We start from the raw sequence: 21307 nt of genomic DNA, 5'->3' as shown, positions 1-21307 counted from the left end.
ATAAAAGAACTATCAACAAATATACATCGGGAGCCTACTGAATATCTTCAATCACAGTGTGAGACTTATCAATAGTCAAACAATCCAAGAAACAACAGTTTAAATGCATGTTCACCGTGTGATTACTTATAAAATAACAATACTCAGAATTAGAAAAGGCAAATACTGTTTAAAATCTTCAGAATCAATTGTCATCCACATGTGAGTTGAATTCTCCACCCTGAAAAAGAGAGGCCAAATATTGGCTCTCCCAAGAAGCCTATAATGGAAGGGAAAAAGTGCTAGTAAACCAACAACACACTTGTTTCCCATTTAGAATGCACATTACACAAATGCTTAATATTTTTTTTTAATTTTCAGTAGGCATTTATTTCAAAACTTTTATATGATAAAAATCTAGCTTCCAGCATATTAGATAGCATTGACAGTTAAATTTACTTGAACCTATATAAATATAGAGTTAATAAAGTAAGTAATTCAATTGATTTCTTTACTAATATGTCATGATGTACTTCTTCCTCAGGCAAACGATAAGAATTCCTCCTATGGTATGTCTAGCCTGATTATTCATCCTATGCTTCATTCCAGAAATTATTCAATGAGGGCTTTATTTCTCCTATTTTCAAGGAAATGTAGGGGTAAAAGAGAAATCATTGGTTCATGGGAGGTGAGAAATCTTAAAGCAACTATTTATCAACACTAACCACTAATTAACTAATTAAGAATTAATCTTGCTCATAAATAATCACAAAAGACTATAATCAAAGTATGACTAACTGCATTCTATGTCTTTAATCATTACTCCTTCTAATTGAACATACACTTCAATGTACACTTGAATATATACTTATATTTTTAATCCTATCTGAATATTTATTCATATTGGCATAATATCATATCTACCCTTAAATACTCATTGTACATGTACCCAGAAAATCTTTCTGAATTGTCTGACAAGTATAATTCTTCGTTCAGATGTTAACAACATGTTATTTGTTCTTTCTTTGCAATGCTTATCCTCAATTTTTTATAGTTCTGTCCAACTATAAACTTTTTTATCAATCTCATTACATGATAATTTTTTTTAAAAAATGTTTTGAAGATTTATACTAAATTTTCATATACTTACAAAGGCCTAATTATTTCTCCTTAAAATTTTATGTGTATATATTTCATATGTTCCACTAGACAATAAGCTTCTAAAGGAGAAAGGTTTTGTCTGAATATTATTTTTCATACTGATAAGCTCTGCACCAGAGATGGGCCTAAAGAATTTGTTTAAGCTTGATTTACTCTTTCCTTCATTTCTTCAAAAAAAAAAAAAATGTGTGCCTGTGCTAACTCTTTTTAAACCCTCTGCAAGATATGGAGTACACAAAGATGTTCAAACTTGATATGGCCCTTGAATGTATGGAGTTTACAGTGTAATAATGGAATAACAATCATACATTCTTGCTGAATAAATGAAAAGTCTATCTGAACTTATTGGCTAAGACCATAACATGAAAGCAAAACAGCTGCCTGACTGAAAACACTAAAAGGAACTCTCAAGAGGGTCTCTGTTGAAATAGTACATCTCATTATGGAAATAATGAGAACAATTAGTAACTGCGCATATGACAGCACACATACATCTTTGTGGTTTCTGACCTTTTAGCTTCTTCAAAGGCAAGACCACAAGCCTTTCAACATCATGAACAGTATTAATCTGAGCAGAGAATGTAACACTTTCACATACTTCATTCTATTTTTCCCTAAAGTGATTCTTATTTTTGGCTGAGTCTAATGCATTTTCTGGTGAAAATGTTTGTACCAAAAAACTATCTGGTGAAGTTTTCTTATCATGAGCCATCCTCATACTCTAGTTCATTTCTGGAATGCCTGTTTGCCTTTAGTTTATGATAAAATCCCTTAGGTACTTTTACTGGTGACATCACATAGTAAGACGTGTCCATATTTGATTGGATTTCAGCTTGCAAGTATTCACTTTTATATCAGAAAAAAAGAAGAGGGAACAAGGGAGAATATGCTTAGAAGAATATCCAAGGGGCTGTCATAGAATCTCAGATAAGGATCTATTTGAAATATTAGAGACAGGACTGACAGTCAAGGCCCTAGAATGACTAAAGCAGCTCATATCTGGTCATTTTTTATGACCAAAATTGTCTAAAATGTTTTTAATTTTTATCTATTTTATCAATTTTATTTGTGTACAATTGTTCATGAAGTGGTGTTAGAAAAGGGAATAGAGGGGATCCCTGGGTGACTCAGTGCTTTAGTGCCTGCCTTTGGCCCAGGGCATGATCCTGGAGTCCCGGGATCAAGTCCCGCATAAGGCTCCCTGCATGGAGCCTGCTTCTCCCTCTGCCTGTGTTTCTGCCTCTGTCTCTCTCTCTCTCTCTCTCTCTCTCTCTCTGTGTCTTTCATGAATAAATAAATAAAATCTTGAAAAAAATAGAAATAAGTAAGCAGGGCATCTGAGTGGCTCAGTCAGTTAAGCATCTGACTCAACTTCAGCTCAGATCATGATGTCACAGTTGTGCGATCCAGCCCTGTGTGGAGCTCTGCTCCAGGTGTGGAGCCTACTTAAGATTCTCTCTCCCTCTCCCTCTGCCCTTTCTCTCTCTCTGTCTTCTCTTTTCTCTCTCATATAAAATAATTAATTAATTAATTAATTAAAAGCAGTGGGAGCAAAAATATTCCACAAAAATCAAAAAGTTTCTAAAAGAGGAAAAACAACCTGCTTTTCTGAGTGGATCTGAAAAAGGTCATAATTCATAACTCAAAACATTGTCCATAAACTTAAATCGTAACATCAAAATGATAAAAAACTTAGCAAAGGACCTCTACAAGATCAAATCTTTAACTCTGGCTGCCTCACTCCAAAGCCCATACCTTTTTTTTTTTTTCCTGAATAAAAGAGGCATTCATTTACATCTCAAAAAATAAAATATATTGTGTTGATCAGCATGTGGGAGAAAGAGGAGCATGTTTCAGTGCTATAAAAGTGAGTTATTACTAGAACATACTACAACCTAACATCTTCTCCCACAGGCAAGATTTTCACCCCTGGAGTCATGCCTTTGAATGTGTCAGAGATTTGCTACTAAAAATAAATATATTTGGCAGAGGAATAAATAAATCTTTAGACTATTATATCATTTATAAAGTTTAGCATCCATTTATATATTTATCCATTTGCTTCATATAACAAACATATCAGAAGATCTGCTGTGCTCATGAAAGGATGGAATCATCTTGCAACATGAGTTACTCAAAAGAATTGAGAGGTCAATTGTGACAGCAAGAATGAAAAGATTGGAGCAAAGCAGGAGGGGACCTTGAAGAGAACAGGCTCCAATAGGTCATTACAATTTGGAAGGGGATAAACAAGCCTAATGAGGGATATATCAGAAACTTGAGTTAATTTAATGATTCTGTTTCTTAATTTCTTTATGTGTAAAATGAGGAAAATAACTACTTCATAGCTTGTGGTATTTATTAATCTACATAAATAAAGCACACAGAATAGTTTCAGATACATAGCATGCACCAAGTGTTTGCTATTATTACATAAAAAAAAAACTGAAAACTTCAAGAAATAGTAAGATATGGCAACTAAAGGCAAGATATGAGAATGGCTCCAAATTCACTTTTGACAGTTGGCTGAGGGCTGCCTAGAAAAAATAGCCAAATTAATATTACATGTACATGTTATTTAGGGATCATTTCCCTCTACTCTGAACACCTCTATCACTTTGTCTAGATTTTTTTTTGCACTTTACAGTTTCTCTCTTGAATTATTGTTACTTATGTAAATCTTTTTATTACTCTGAAAAAAAGCTTATAGCGGGATAGATTCTTGAGGAGCTGTGTCAAAGTCATCTTTCTATCTTCTACGGCAAGTAATCAGTAACCCAGTATGGTTGAATGAATGAACATAGGAAGATTATTTCAATTTTTTCTTTGCTGACTTTGAGTCCAAATTATACCTATAATGGTGAGAGAGAAATGATAAATAATTAAAACATAAGGATCAGTATTTAAACCTATAATTCTGTTTTGAGAAACCGACATAGTTTTACTTCTAATGAAATCACAACAACCTATACATATAGATTCACTACTACACAAAGTGTGGTCTGTGTAGCAACAGCATCAGCATCCCTTGGTGCTTCTCAAAAACCATACCTACTAAATCAGAATTTGCATTTTACAAGACCCAAGTGATTCATATACTAAGATTGAGAGCCCTGTTGTAAAATTCCCTTTATGCCCAAATTTCCTATATGCCCAAAGAAATATAACACAATTATTATAATAATGGTAATACTAACAAAAATACAACTTAATAATCTTATAATTCTTATAATCTTGCTCTTCTAGATACTGAGCAAAGTCTTTTATACAATATTTGGTATAATTCTATGAAGTTGCCACTAATATCATCTAGTAAACTGGGACTAAGAAATTTTAAGTAACTTCTGCAAGGTCACAGAACTAGTAAATCACAGACAAGATTTTTGAACTCTGGCTGCCTCACACCAAAGCCCAAACTCTGTTTAACTCACAGTTAATACATTTGCTTCTACTTTCCATTTCCTGACTGTGGTTTCCTTTCTATTTCATTAACTTTATTTATGCATGGCTGATTTTTTAAGCCTCGCCAATAATTTTTGGAACACAGTGTATTATAGATTAATAAAGGCAATACCAAATATCATCCATGAGAAACTGTGATGAATTAGCTCCAAAAATACTCAAATGCTAAAAAGAGTCAGAGGTTTGTGGGGTTTTTTGTTTTGTTTTCAATTTTTTTTAAGATTTTATTTATTTATTCATGAAATACACAGAGAGAAGGCAGAGACACAGGCAGAGGGAGAAGCAGGCTCCATGCAGGGAGCCCAATGTGGGACTTGATTCCAGGACTCCGGGATCATGCCTTGGGCCAAAGGCAGACACTCAACCGCTGAGCCACCCAGCCTGTTCCTTGTTTTCAAAATTTTTATGGCAAAGCTATTTCGGATAAAACAAGTTAGTCTTTCTACTTAGAATTTCTACCCAGCACTTCTCAATGGAATAATATAGTATTTAAATTACCCCCAAAATTCCATAAACAGCCTAAAAGCAGAGAATATGAATTGCTGTATAAGAAAAAAAATGAGCATAAATATGCCACATGAATGACATCTGTAAGAATCACGGGAATTCTATTTGGTATTTAGTATTTAGTTCCATTCTGCAGTGTGATCACAAAGAAGTGTCTATATGATTCACTGTGCATTATGGGACAATAAATCACCTAATTAGGCTCAGAGATATGTAAAGATTTACAGTCTAGGAATGTCTATTAGATATTATTACTCATTTCTTAGACTGCACCTCCCCCAATATTCTTCTTTTCCCATAGGACGGTGCACATGAACAAGATTTATGTTAAGCCCAGCAATGAGTAGGACTTCTGTGTAGCCAGATATTTTAAAAGAGAGCTTATAAAGGGGTAGGATTCTGACCTTGGTCTTTTTGTTGGAGAGAAGTATTCCCCAGCCCTACTGTATTTTCCCCAAAGCACCCTTGTGTTGTTTTTCCTTGATCCCTGGCTCCTATCACATGACTCATCTCCCATTCTATCAGTTGGTTTCTGAGGAAACTGCATAAATCCCCCTAGGAGACTGAGAAAAATGCAAAATATTACCCGAACAGAAAAATTCTATTTTAATATTTTCACATGAAATTCAGTATGTAAATAAAGATACTGCCATCTCCCACCCAGAGCAGGCATCCTAGAATCTTAAAAGTAGAAAGGCTTGAAAAGACCTATTAAATGACATTTGTCAAAAGGTTCTATTAGAGATGAAGGAGATAAGGTCTAGACACACTGTGAAATTGGCCTGAGGTTACACAGCCCAGGCTGTGGCAGATTTTTTGTTGTTGTTGTTCCTCGAGGGTATATATTATCTTTATTCCTCTATTATGTGTATTATCTTTGTTAGTCCATAGTAGGAACACAATCTTCAATTCAGGGGCCTAATTTTCTCTATGAATCATTTTTACATCTCCACTAATATCAATTAAGAGTATTACAAGAAATGATTAGCAGCATTTGGATATTTTAAGACACACTTGGGAAAATTATATTACGTATCAATGATGAGAACCTCAGAAACCAAAAAAGTAAATACTGGATAAAGTAAAATTATATTTAAGCTTCTATGTGACATAAATGACAATCTATACTCATTTATGTAGTTGTACTTTTCACATTTCTGTATATTTACAAAAAAAAAGCATTTCAACACATAAAATGTAAATACACTAAGATGAGCAATGAAAGAACAAATGAAAATAAGCTAAAAATCATCACAACATCATCCTCAAGATCATAAAAGGAGGGGATCCCTGGGTGGCGCAGCGGTTTGGCGCCTGCCTTTGGCCCAGGGCAGGATCCTGGAGACCCGGGATCGAATCCCACGTCGGGCTCCCGGTGCATGGAGCCTGCTTCTCCCTCTGCCTATGTCTCTGCCTCTCTCTGTGTGTGTGTGTGTGACTATCATAAATAAAAATTAAAAAAAAAGATAATAAAAGGATTCTCAACCAAAGAAACAGGAAAATGTGAACATGTGAAGTACCCTCACCTAACTATACTGATAATGGTACATTTTTAGAAGGTTTTTAGAGGATGGAAATGTTTTATTATATATTCAGTAAAGTACTATTGTGGTATTTCTTAACTCTCAGCTATTTTTAAAATTCCCATAATCTCTATAGATGACAGTCACATAAATATGGAGGAGAAGAAAAAACCCTACAAAGGTAGTAATACAATTCTGATTTCAACTATAAGATATTTCTAAGCACACATTTGCTAATCATGTGGATATGTGTTTAACTCCTTTTTCACCTCCACCTGTCAAAGTAGCTAAAGCAATCCTTTATAAGAGGATAGATCTTTTTATCCTTGCAAAGATTTTTTTTTCCCATAATACTCCAACATTTCTAATTTCATTTCTCTTGAAAAATATTTTCACGACATGCATACAATTACTAGAAATCTGGCTGCATGTATAAACAGACTTTTTTTTAAAAAACAGACTTTTTAAAAAATGATACTTATATGTAAATATTATAAATCTTTTAACTTTCCACTAATTAAAATTATCTTTATCAAAAGGATTTTTCTAAATATTTATCACTTGGAGTTTCATTCAGGATGCATTGTCAATGTAAAATTCAGGAGCTCAATTTCAATATAATCTTTGAATTGGATTTTACATAAAGTTATGATAAAGCAAAGTGAAAAATGGAAAGAATTTTTTTTAAGAATTTTTAAACAAAATTTTATTTATGACTGTAAATTTTAGGAAGTAAATAAAACCTCTAAAATAATTAGAACTATTTTAGTAAACATTGTATAACCAAATGGGAAAAATATTCCTTGGCTTGCTATATGATTTTGATAAGTTGTTTATAGCTTCTGAGCCTCAGTTTGCTCAACTCCATAATTCAAAGATTGGGCTAGGCACTTTCAATGTTCTATTGAAACCTATAAAGCTATTTTTTTAAAAGATCTTATTTATCTATTTGAGAGAGAGCAAATGTGGAGGGGGGGCAGAGGGAGAGGGAGAGAGAGAATCCCAAGCAGACTCCTCACTGAGCAGGGAGCTTGACACTGGGCTTTGTCACAGGACCCTAAGATCATAACCTGAGTCAAAGGCAGACGCTCAACTAACTGAGCCACTCAGGCACCCCTCTGTAAAGCTATTTAACAAATTTGCATTTGTACTCTTTTCTACCCTGCTCTATTCAACAGAACTGTCACTATTTCTACTGTAAGTCCCTTCATGTGGGATCCAGAGCCCAGCCTCTCCTACTTTCCCAAAGAATTCTGAAACCTCCTTGCTGTCCTGGAGCCTTTTCATGAATGGCCCCACCACACACCCAGTTTCTCAACCCTACATGCTAAGTATACTCATAGTCATCCCTTCCTTCAACATCTTCCTGTGCATATCCAATCTGTGGTCCTACCACTGCAAACTTGAAAATATATCTCTAATGCATTCTTGCAACTCTGTCTCTGTAAGAATCATGCTAATTTGAACCACTGTCAACTCCTAGGTTCAGTATTGCAGTGGGCCCCTAACATACCTGCTCATTTCCAATCCCGTCCCCCCCACCACCACCACCACTATCTTTTCTCTACTTGGCAAAAAGAGTGATCATTTTTTTTTTAAGATTTTATTTATTTATTCATGAGAAACAGAGAGACAGAGAGGTAGAGACACAAGCAGAGGGAGAAGCAGGCTCCATGCAGGGAGCCCAATGTGGGACTTGATCCCGGGTCTCCAGGATCATGCCCTGAGCCAACGGTGGCACTAAACCACTGAGCCACCCAGGCTGCCCAAGAGTATTCATTTTTTAAAGTAATTGCATCATGTCACTGTCCTGTTTAAACCTTTCAGAATCTCCCCAATGCTCATGGAAGAAACCCACACTCTACATCAGAGCCCCTAATTCTAATCATGTCTACTACCTCCTATCATGCATCCTTCTCTTGTTTGTCATTCTATAGCCATATTGAACTTCAGTATTGAACTCTTCTCATTCCTTGGAATTGTCTTGCGTTCTTTTCACCTCTTAGTCCTTAGCTTGTATGTCATTTCCTCAAAGTGACCTTTCTTAATCCTAGCTTATTTCACTCTAAGGTCAACCCCCTTTCTTTAATCTCTTTCATGTTTCCATTCATAGTAATTATTATACTATGAAAATCTTGCCTATTTATGTGATTACTGATTTTTATCCAGGAGAGACTTTTTAATAATATTTCAGTAGGTCAGAGTTCTATAGCTTTGTCCATAATACTCAATCACTAGCATTTGGCAAAGAATCTGGACAACAAATGCTTATTGACTGCACAACAAGCTCCACAAAGATAAAATCAAATAAACCCCAGGGACTTAAAGCATGTTCTTTTGTACTCCTGTGCTGAAGTTGAAAATAGATTCGGGCTATAAGAAAAAATAAATCCAACTATATTAGTACCAAAGAGAGTGGTTTTTTTAATCCTCAAATTTGGTTGGGTTACCCAAGAATCTGAAATGAAAAATAAGGTACAAGAAGTTCATTAGGCAGTGCCCTACAGATTAAAACCTATAGAAGGGGAAAAAGAGAAGCAATATGTGCAGAGAGAGAAGATGAGCAGTGATGCAATCTCAACAAAGCCCTCAAGTGAACCTCAGGGAATTCTGGAGTTCAGATGGCCCTTCAGAAGTTTCTGAATTGGGGGATCCCTGGGTGGCACAGTGGTTTGGCGGCAGGCAAACAAAGGCAGGCGCCTTTGGCCCAGGGCCGATCCTGGAGACCCAGGATTGAATCCCACGTCAGGCTCCCGGTGCATGGAGCCTGCTTCTCCCTCTGCCTGTGTCTCTGCCTCTCTCTATCTCTCTGTGACTATCATAAATAAATAAAAATTAAAAAAAAAATTAAAAAAAAAAAAAGAAGTTTCTGAATTGGGATTAGACAAATGGGCCTTTATACCCCATATAGCAGTCTTTGGGTGAGGCTATTCTGGGAAGAGTTGTGACCATGGGTGAGGCAACTCTCTACAGCCAAGGAAATTCTAGAAGAAGGTTGACAATGAAGGGCTCCATCTACAACACTCCCAGTAGTTGGGAACATCATATGCAAAATATCAGAATCCAGTATAATCACAATAAATTTCATTTACATTTGAGTCATAATTCATTAAAAATTGGTATTTTTTTCTACCAGCCATATTATATACATTTACACACAAATATATTTGAATGGAAGATAAAATTGTGGGTGGTAGCATAAAAACCTTGTTATATTCCTGGAGTTGACATTATCTATGCAATAAATGTAATACATAGGTTAATCTCTGGACCTGTTTGTCCATCAAAAAACTCCAAGAGCTCAGACAAGCTAAATTTTATTTGCTTAAAGATGTAATTTTTTAAAAATACTGTTGAAGACAGATTTTTGTGATAAACTTAGTTGTTATTATTTTTTAAATTATTTCTATTAAAAGGAGAAAATAAAACTCTTGAGAAGAATGGTAGTATTTCTTACTAGAGAACATCTTTCCTTGAGCAGCACCAAATCAACTACAATATTCACAAATCAAAATAATTTTACTTAGAAAAAAGAAAATAACTTCATATAAACCCTCCAAATAGTGACTAAATACAAACAATTTGAACAAATGCAAAAGTTAAAAGTTGGATGCAGAAACTTTTTCTAGTGACCTCATCCTTCTCCCTAGATGTGTTAGATGGTTTATAATATTCTTTCCTTACCCTTGACATTTAATAAATGTACTAAAATTAGTCATTATGATTGTTTCCTTGGTTTCATCTCAGAATCCTCAATGCCAAGAGGCAAGTGAAAAAAATCTCTACAAAGTTTTAATCTGAGAACAAAAAAATTGTATGTCCAGTGCAGTTATGTATTCACAGATCATAGAAAAGCATTGCATAGTAAGAATAAAACTCAGGAAGGATGTCACCCAGGTACCCTTCTCTTAAAAAGTCCATTTGAAGATGGGAAACAACCAAAATTAAGAATTCACAAATAAATGCATTAGAGAAAAAAAATATATTGATCTTAACTTTGTATTAGCAAATATAATTAAGTCTTTTTAAAAAGTTTGTACTTAGGGATCCCTGGGTGGCGCAGCGGTTTGGCGCCTGCCTTTGGCCCAGGGCGCGATCCTGGAGACCCGGGATCGAATCCCACATCGGGCTCCCGGTGCATGGAGCCTGCTTCTCCCTCCGCCTGTGTCTCTGCCTCTCTCTCTCTCTCTGTGACTATCATAAATAAATAAAAAATAAAAAAAAAAAAAGTTTGTACTTAAAAGGAACAAAACAGGATGTAGCTTAACAAGGTCAATAATCTATGGTCAAGATTTCAATATATATTTACCCCCAAGGAAGGGGCAGAAAAGACGTGTATGTGTAAACATTCTTCATTTTTCAAAGTATTGTTTCATTCTAATGTTGAAGTTTGAGGAATATATGTTTAAATATATCATTTAGAAGTATAAACTTAAACATGAAATTTTGTTAAATCTTCTATTCTTTCAAATTACTGGCAAATGGTAAAAAAAATTATATACAGCATAGCAGTGAAACAATATGGCATAGATGGAGTCAAAACAGAAAGCCTTAGGGGAAAAAAAAACTCATATGTCAGAAATTTGGCAGAACTACCTATTATAACAAACAATGAAGAAAAGAAACTTATGAAAAAACAGGCCATTAAAATTTGTTGAAAAACACATGAAGATACACCATAACTATATCATGTAAACCCAGTAAGACTAACTACAGCTACAAACAAGATGATGGACAATGACACGACATGAGAAATAAAGGGAAAAAAGCAGAATCAAAACAATAGTATCAGAAAGGGCTGACTCAGGTGTGTCTGGGTAGCTCAGTCAGTAAACGTCTGCCTTCAGCTCAGGTCATGATCCTGGGGTCCTGAGATCAAGCCAGGCATTGGACTCCCTGCTCAGTGGGGAATCTGTTTCTCCCTCTGCCTCTCTCCCAACTCGTGTTCATTCTCTCTCTCTCTCTCTCTCTCGTAAAAATAAACAAAATCTTAAAAAACAAAAGGCTGATTCAGAAAATCTGAAATGTTGAAAGATAAAATTTATAATAAATATATAATTAATATTTATGTTCCAAATAAGATAGTGTTGAAAAATATAGAACAAAAATTCCAGAAATACAAGGAGAAATAAACACTATAGAGAAACGTAAACTTTTGACAGATTAAGTAGAAGAATCAGATAGAAAGGATCCCTGAATAATGACATCAGTAAACATAATCAATTAGCTATATTCTAAACTCTGTAAACACCTTCTTTACAAGTGCCAGTAGTATAATTATAAAAAATTGCCCTTATATTGGGCCACAAGGAAACTTCAGTAAAGTTCCTGAATAAGCACACACTTTTAGAACACAGAATTAGTCATTGAGCACGTTTCTGTTTGTGCCCACAAATTTACTAAGGAGAGGGCCTCCTGGGGCCTAGAATTTTTACTCCTTTGATGGTTGACCAAGACCAAATGGGAGGAAAAGGCAGTGAGGCCTCTAAGGGAAGTCACTGTACGATTAGGAAAAGGATAGATTTGTTGATGGCTTCTCTTCTTCAAAACCTGGATGGAGAGGACATTCTAATTTAACACATGCAACACAACTGACACCCCAATCTCTTCTAGTCCAACCCACCTGTTGGCAGGGTTGTGCACCTGGGAAATGGATACCAAGTGAATTCAAAGACTTCAACCAAATTAACACTGGGAGATAGCTCTGGCATGGATTCTTCTTAATTAAATGTAATACTGAAAGAACAAACACCCCTCCTCTTCTAGAAACTGCTGTGCCAGGGCAGAAACACTGGGCAATATACAAATCATGGCTATTGCTGTGGTCCAAGTAGTCCCATCTCTTCTAAGATGGTTTGTATGAGAGGAAATGTCGAAACTCCCCCAACTTGTCCCAAGAACCACTTATATAGCAAGTTCTGAAATTATGAGTGACACACTTATGCAGGGGAAAATTTATCAAGCCATGTACTGAATCTCATTTTTAAAAATTACACAGCACAACAGAAAATCATGAGTAATCTGTCTTTTGTACTTTATGAAAAGACATTGGCAGAAAGTAAGGAAAACAGTCTTCGTTGAAACTGAGGAAAATGTGAAATCTAATATCTTTAGACATTAAGAATTGGGAGAATTCAAAATGTTAGTGTTACTTTCTAGTTAAATCATAGTGTCTCTGAATATTTAAATTTTGATAGAGGGAAGTCAGTACATGAATATAAAAGGAGTTTATTAAGCAAATGTCACTTTAATTAGCTTCTAGAATATCTTGATGTGACCTTCTGGTAGTTGATTCATCATCCTTATTTTGTTTTAGTCATGCTAAAATTAAGATGAGCTTCACTGTGTAGGCAGAAAATGTTGGTAGAGGGGATGCTAATCTGTAAGGGAAAAACCAGTGAGGAGTTAAGAAAGAGTACACCAAAGAAGCATTTAATATTTATTTTCAATATTGAAAAAACAAAACTATTGATAAAATATGAATTAGAGAATTTTGAATTTAAAAAATTATGTTTTATCTTTAAAACATCTCACAGGTGCCTAGGTGGTTCAATCAGTTGAGTGTCCAACTCTTGGTTTCAGAGCAAGTCACGATCTCATGGCTCGTGGGATCCAGCACCCCCCCACACACACACACACAGGGAGTCAGCTTGAAGATTCTCTCCCTCTGTCCCCTCTCTCAAATAAACAAATCTTTAAAAGCTAAATAAATAAAAAACAAAAACATCTCAATTAATTCATAGTGCCCCTTAAACTTTAATCCCAAGTAAAATTACCAAGCTCTCTCCTGGTGCTCTCATTCTAACCCCTATATAATTTTTCATGACACCAGTAATAGTACTTTTCAAATATATCTATGTGTCAAATATATTATAAAGCCCTCAAAATGATGTAATTTCTTATCTATAGTGCCTAAATAAAAATATGAAAAGGGGTGCCTGCGTAGTGCAGTTAAGCTCCGACTCTTGGTTTTAGCTCAGGTTGTGATCTCAGGGTCATAAGAGCATGCCCCATAGCAGGCTCCACATTCAACACAGAGTGTGTTTGAGTTTCTCTCTCCCTCTTCTTCCTCTCTCCTTCCCCTCTCAAATAAATAGATAAATCTTTTTTAAATAACTTTTAAAAATTATGAAAAGAATACATAAATGATTTTACCTAATTTTCCTTGATTCCTATTTCTCCCACCACAAATATGCAAAACTTGTTATACACCCAGTAAATTAAAGGTTTTATTTTGTAACTTAATGTATCGTTACATGGAACTCAGATTATGACATGTCCATCAGTCATCTCCTCCTCACAAGACAGTAATCACAACTTATAATTTTGTAAATGACAATGGATACTCTGGCTCAAATTTATTATTGAGATTCTTGAATCAGGATGTGTAGAATCTGGAGAAGAAGCAACTATTTAAAGAACCACATCCAATTTTGATTTAGCAAAAGGTATATGTAAATTCAAAATTAAGGGAATAGTATTTGTTTTATGAAAATCCATAAATCACTTATAGTGGGAATGCAAACTGGTGCAGCCACTATACAAAACAGTATGGAGAACCTCCCGAAAAAATTAAAAAATAGAACTAAGATATGATCCAGCAATTCCACTTTGAGATATTTATCCAAAAGAAAAAGTGAAAACATCAGTCTGATGAGATATACATATCATCATCCCAATGTTCATTGCAGCATTATTTACAATTGCCAACATATGGAAACAACCTAAGTGTCCATCAATAGATGAATAAAGAAAATATGGTATATATATATATATATATATATGTATATATATGCAGGGGTATATAGTGTATACTATATATACTACATATATATAGTATACACACACACACAAACACACTGGAATCTTGCTCAATCATAAGAAAGAATGAAATTTTGCTATTTGCAAAGCATGGATGCACCTAGAGAGTATTAAGCTATGTGAAATAAGTCAAACAGGGAAAGATTAATACTATAATGTTTCAGTTATATGTAGAATTGTAAACCAAAATAAATTAATAAATAAAACAAAACAGAAACAGACTCAAAGATACAGGAAATGAACCGTTGGTTGCCAGGAGGGTGGGGGTACAATTGGGAGGGAAGGCAAAATAAGTAAAGGGGATTAATAGATATAGACTTCCAGTTTTAAAATAAATAAGTCATGAGGATCTAATTACAGCATAGGGAATACAGTCAATAATATTATAATAGCTCGGTATGGTTACAGATTGTAACTAGACTTACGGTGGGGATCATTTCATAATGCATAAAATTATTGAGTCACTGTAATATATACCTTAACTAACAGAATATAGTATGCCAATTATACTTTAATAAAAAAGGAACTTTCCACTACAGAAGAAATTTTTTTCATTAATTGTTTTGCTATATTTATAGTAAAATTTCCCCTATAAAATTTCACAATGTGGAAATAATCCATTACGAAATGTAATCAATATGAGATCAGGTCATGATGAATCTGAGACGAATGGGTCAGGTTCCCATCAGTTTAAGTGCTTAACCTTACTAGTTCCTATGATTTCCTGAAGCTATTTTTCACTTAAAAGCGTCATTAACCTAATAATTTAGCAATAATCTCAGATGTATTGAACAAGATGGATTATACTCTTATTTTCATTTCCTTACCTGAATGTTAGTGTAATAAAGAAAAACATCAATATAAAAGACTCCACTCAACACATTAGTACCGTTTCTTTAAGGATGGCAATATTTCAATAAAATTTTGTATAAAAAAGTCTCTTGTTAATATTAACTTCCAAATCATTAAAAAATGTTTCCTGTGTCTTGCCTTTTAAAATCTTATAGTAGCTCAATAAGATCTGTAAGACACCTATTTTTATTGCCCAGTCATTTCAAGTTTATTTTCTGGAAATGGCTCATGAACCCTGATTCATTCTGCATCCCCATTCTATGCATTCCAGTTTAAGGCATTATTGGTAAGTATTAACTGTCCACTTAAATAAGGGATGTTACTAGTTTGAAGTAATGAATTCTGCTCTTATGATAAATAGAGCAGAAAAGCAGCAAATATGATAATGAAAAATTTTTATGCTGTTTTATGAAGACATCAAACAGTCTTTTAGAAAACTCAAGGAACTCTGCCACTAAGCTACTATGAGCTGAATAATTCATTCTTTCATTTATCCTTTCAAAAACCACGTCCAAAGCATCTACTAAAAATCAGTATCAGACTACCTGAAATATCAAGTCAGCAACTGCCCTCCAGAATATGTTATGCAAAAATTTTTTGACTAAAATTATGGAATGATCATTTGAATCATGTTTGACAATGTCTAGGATACTGAGTTTGAGAAACATTAAAACAACCATTAAACAGGATGGCTCCTTTTTTTTGGCTGTTATAATCATGGCTGGGGAAAAAAAAGCTTTCAGACATGAGCAAACATGGTTTTCAATTTCAACCCCACAAGTTAAGAGTAGTCTCAAGAAACTTAACTTCTCTGAACTCCAGTTTTTCATGTGTAAACAAACTAAAAATACCAGTCTCTTAGTTTGTGGTAAAGATAAAATGAACTATATGTAAAATTCTAAATATACTAATTTAATGTATGAAACTACCTTGATAATTATTAGGGGCTTTTTTTCTGGGTATTGCTACCTAACAGACACCCGAATCTTGGTGGCATAAAATAGCAAACATTTTATGATGCTCAAGAACATGTGGGTCAGGAGTGTGAAAAGAACACAGAGGTGAAGCCTTGCCCCTACCTGCAAAGTCTGGGGACTTAGCTGGGAAGAGCAAAGTAGATTGGAATCACTTAACTGAAATCACTTAGAGATTTCTTGGCTCACTTGTTTGGCACCTGGGTTGGAATCACTCGGAGTCTCAAACTATTACCTGGATCACCTATATATGTGTCTTCTCCGTGTGGCATGAACTTCCCACAGCATGACGCTTGGATCCCAGGAAGTTACACCAAAAACCATTCTGAAAGCAAGCAATCCAGAAGAACCAGGTAGAGGTTGCAAGGCCTTCTTACAACCTAGCCTCAGAAGACACACGGTATCATTTCCTTCTAAGTGGTCACAAATTCACCAAGATTTCCATGGGTAAGGGAACACAGACTCTCCTTATCAATGGGAAAAGTTGCAAAGAATGTACATAGGCCAATTTATAGAATGCCACAGTTCTCATTCTCCACCATAGATCAAACAAGCTGATCATTGTCAGTGCTTGCTGGACTTGCTTAGAAGCACTCTGCAACGAGGTGAGAATATTTTCTTAATCAGCTAGTAGTAGTTTGACCAAGTAAGTCCTAGGAAATCTGATTCCTGATTTTAAGCAACTTAGAAGTAAATTCAAGCTGCTTTAAAAAGGGATATGTTTACTCCCTAAAGGGAGATTTTAAATTTTTTCCCTTAAGACTTTTTTTCTATAACTTAAGGCAGTGAAACTATGTCTAGTCACATTATATGTACTACATATACTATATATGTACTATTATGTTAAGAATGCATATATTATATATATATACTATACATACATCTCCCTGCATATACTTTTATAAATAAAAATTTGTAAGAAATTAAGTACTGCACTCTGAATTTCACTGATTTCTTTAATGTCTGCCAGTTACAATGCTATATATCATACTAAAAAATGGAAGACATTTCCAAATTTTGACAATTCAGTTAGCACAAATTATGCATTCCATGTAACACATGTCAATATTTTTTTATTTCTTAGTGAAAATATGAGGTTTGAGGCTTTCGTATTTTAAAATAGTTACTAAAAGTATGTTGCATAAAATCCTAACTGTATCTTTTTTATAAGTTAATTTGAAATTTACTGATACTAATTTCATTATCTTTTAACTATGTTCATTTTCCTATTTTAGTGAACTAGAGGACTCTCCTCTGAAAGGCACATTTGGTGTGATTGGCTAGTTTCAGCTTATTCTCCTGTGATAGGAAAAAGCTCAAATGACGAGCATATGGTGGAAGTGTTGCCAACTGGTGAATAGTACTCTTGGATGCCTCAGACCATTTTTAGACTTGGAATGTGGAGCTGCTACCTCAGGACACAAAGTAGTAGCTAAATAATTTCTTCCTTCCCATCCATTGACTTTTGCTCATTTTTATTCATTACTATTTTGTGCCATTTCTATTTGTTTCCATTTTACCTGAAATTGTGGAAAATAATAGTCTTCTCTTTCAAGGATTATAGCTTTCAGACAATTTAGTTATGTAAGAGCATGAGACTGATAAAATTTTCAACCTGACATGACTAATCATGGCTTTCTATGACCATTAGCCTCTAAGAGCAATGATGGTCCTCACTTGAATTAATTGGAATATCATATTAATATGCTGAAATGTCCAACAGCTAATGACTTTGATGTAGAACTTTGTTGTTCAAGATGAATGGGGGAGGCAATGGACAGCAGTGAAGGGTTGGCCTTGATGCTCTAGTGAAGATATTAGAGCCAAAAAAGAAGTTTCCTTAAATTATTCATTTTATTCTGATTCAACCATGTTGCTTGAAAATGGCACCAAATCTGATGCTTTATTCCCTATGTTTTCCCAGGCAGAAGATGCAGGAACTGCTTCCAAAGTTTAATTCTCTTTGTTATGAATAGTTCTTATAGTTGCTTATTTGAAAAGTGCAGCTTACAGCTTCTTTGACAGTTAAGAATGCATCTTTTTCTAAATGCTAAAGTATTTCGAAGAATAATTTAATATCCATTATAATTTCTCCTTGGAAACTGACAATAGCTATTTGGTCTATGCCACATTCTATTTTATCATGAAGTTAAGCATGGTATTTAGTTAAATGCCATTTTGTTAGGGGTTAGATGGCTGTTACTACATTTGTGGGCAAGGGGTTGGTTCAAAAGTGAACAAGATTCATTCCTCGCCCTTCAGTGCAGTCTGGTGGGAGGTGGGGAGAATATGGAGGGCTAATTGCAGATATGTCTGATGCTGTATATTTTCTCTAAAATATACACAAAATTAGCCTCAGGGTGCCTGGGTGGCTCAGTCTGTTAAGTAACTGACTCTTGATTTCAGCTCAGGTCATGATCTCAGAGTACTGGGATTGAGTGAAAGGTCAAGCTCCAAGCTCAGCAGGAAGTCTGCTTGCTTCCCTCTCCCTCTCCCTCTCCATCTGCTTCTGCCCATCCCCCTGCTCACACAAATTTTCTCTCTCTCTCTCTCTCTCTCTCTCTCTCTCATATAAATAAATAAATCTTTAAGGAAAAAATTATTAGCCTCTGAGTTTTTTTGAAGAGCAAGGAGAGACAATATCAGACCTTAAAGTGAGGAAGATATTCTAAAGCCATCATATGGTACGTATCACTGGGAGTTTGGGACATGAGGGAATTAAGGAGTTCTTAGCTTAGTTCTGCAATGGAGGAATATAAGCTACAATCAAGTGTATAGAAGTATATATAAAAGTTTGTAATAAATGCTGTTAAAGCCTAGAATTTGGGTATTAGTTATAGTAGGTGACTTTGAAATGGGCATTAAAAGGAACCAACATGAAATGGAGTGGAGAGGAATAGAAAGAGATGGAATTTGGATTTTGAAGAATTGAAATTCCTAGTTTTATACCTCACCAATTATGAAAAAGATATGTTGTACCGTAAAACAAATAAATACCTTTAAATATTTTCAAAATATACCATCTTGGAAAGAGATCTGAAAAATGCTGAGGTTGCACAAAATGCACAGCCAGATGTGGTGGTCCTGAAGGTAAAGAGAAAGGGAGAGGAGAGTTGCAAACAGAGGAAATAAGACCTCATGGGTCCAGGGTCAGGGTTCATGGTGCCAGAGGAGGCAGGGGTGCCTTGCCCCTGTCATAAACACAGTTCCCTTAACCTCATAATAAAGAGGAGCCACTGAGGAATTTTTAAATATCCATCTATTTCAGAATGTGAACAACTTTAAAGAGACTGAAGAGGACACAGGGAGATCCGAGAGACTACAGTAAACGCCACCAAGAGCCAAAGTGTACATTTAAGGAGAGAAAGAACAAATTCTATGGACAAAAAGATTGTGTAAAGGTCGTCACTTAAATTACTGCAGCCTCAATTATTGTCAGAGATAACTGAACACTATTAAAGTCACAGTGGGGGAAAAAAGTTCAGTGTCCAACTTCACATAATTAAAATAAAAATGGTAACAATTACAATTTTGCGTTTTTGAGTAAAAACTGTGTGCCCAACCCTTATCAAAGTACTTCCCATTTATTTCTTGTACCAACAGAATGAGGTGAATTTTATTAGCTCAGTTGTATCACTGAGACCACTGAGGCTCAGGGAAATTTAAAAATTTGGCCAAAGTCATATAGGTCAGAAGTTAATAGTTTAGAGCCCCCTCAGATGCAGGCTTAACCTTTAATGATTGCACTGACATCAGCACCATTCTCTATTCTCAATGATATTATTCTCTCCACTTTATTTTTACCCACTTATAGATGTCCTTTTTCAGAGTTTACAATTTAGTTTGTATCATATCTATTGCTTTTTAGGCTGCCTATTACCTGGGAGCCTTTGGGGAGGTTACTTAATTTATTGGCAACATATTACATGAGAGTTTATATTCAGTTTTCCACCCCTAAGATGTTTTCCTAAGGTCAACAAATCCCATCCCAAGTAGGATTATATAGAATGAAAGAACTGAGTTTGGTATGCTCACATCTTCACTGCTTTTTCCTTACTTATTGATTTTTTTTTAGAGCTTAGAATCCATCTACTTCTGGGTCTATAGAAGTCTATCCATTAACCAAAAATTCTATACTATTCTTTGTTAATTTTGTAAATTCATGCATCATGATACAGGAAGGAAAAAAGGTAAAGGAAAATTTAGCTGTAATGGTTTTTTGTTTATTAGCATTTATTGTTGAAGCCCAGCTAATCCTAAAATGGTCTCAAATCATAAATGGGTCATTTACTTTAAAAGCTAGCCTGGATTAGCAATAAACAAGGGCACCCTAACCTTATTCCACTAAAATGTTGTGATCGCAAAATAACCATTTTTTTAAAAATAGGATGAATAAAAATACCTTGTTAAATTCTCTTTTTTGTGTGTCTTATGGTTTAATTGGCTTTAGCAGGTACTAATCAAAGTTTATTAGAACTGAACTTTTGAAACTACTTTGAAGGTTACAATTTTCATCTGAAAAAATAGACTGTTTTTGGGGTGGGAGGAATTTAATTAAAAATGGTTTCTCCTGACATGAGGCTTTATAGTAGTTTTCCATTATACATACCATATGGGGGTCAGTCAAAATTTAAATATAGCCTTTCTCTTAGTTGCTTGGGCCATAATTCATGTTGACTAGCATAAAGCAGGATTCCTTCAATTCTTTAGTATTTAAAGCTTCAGCGAGCATCTTTTCAAATCCCCATAAGATTACAACATGTAGCGTTCCAACATTCATAAATACACACACCTCAAATCATCTATATTGGGGAAAGATTATTTCCAGAAGAAAGGAATGTTATATAAAGATATTTAAGATATTTTTTCTAAAGCAGACATCTAGGAAGTATTAACAAAGTTTTCAAAGTTACTTCTTGGATCACAAGGCAAACATTCCCCTAAAGTATACTGTCTACAGCACAAGTAGTATTAAAGTACACAAGTATGATCTATGAAATTTACATAAGGAGATACCACATGAGATTG

The sequence above is a fragment of the Vulpes vulpes genome, chromosome 15, assembly GCF_048418805.1.
Source record: "Vulpes vulpes isolate BD-2025 chromosome 15, VulVul3, whole genome shotgun sequence".
Classification (NCBI taxonomy): Eukaryota; Metazoa; Chordata; class Mammalia; order Carnivora; family Canidae; genus Vulpes; species Vulpes vulpes.
This window is presented reverse-complemented; position numbering follows the sequence as displayed.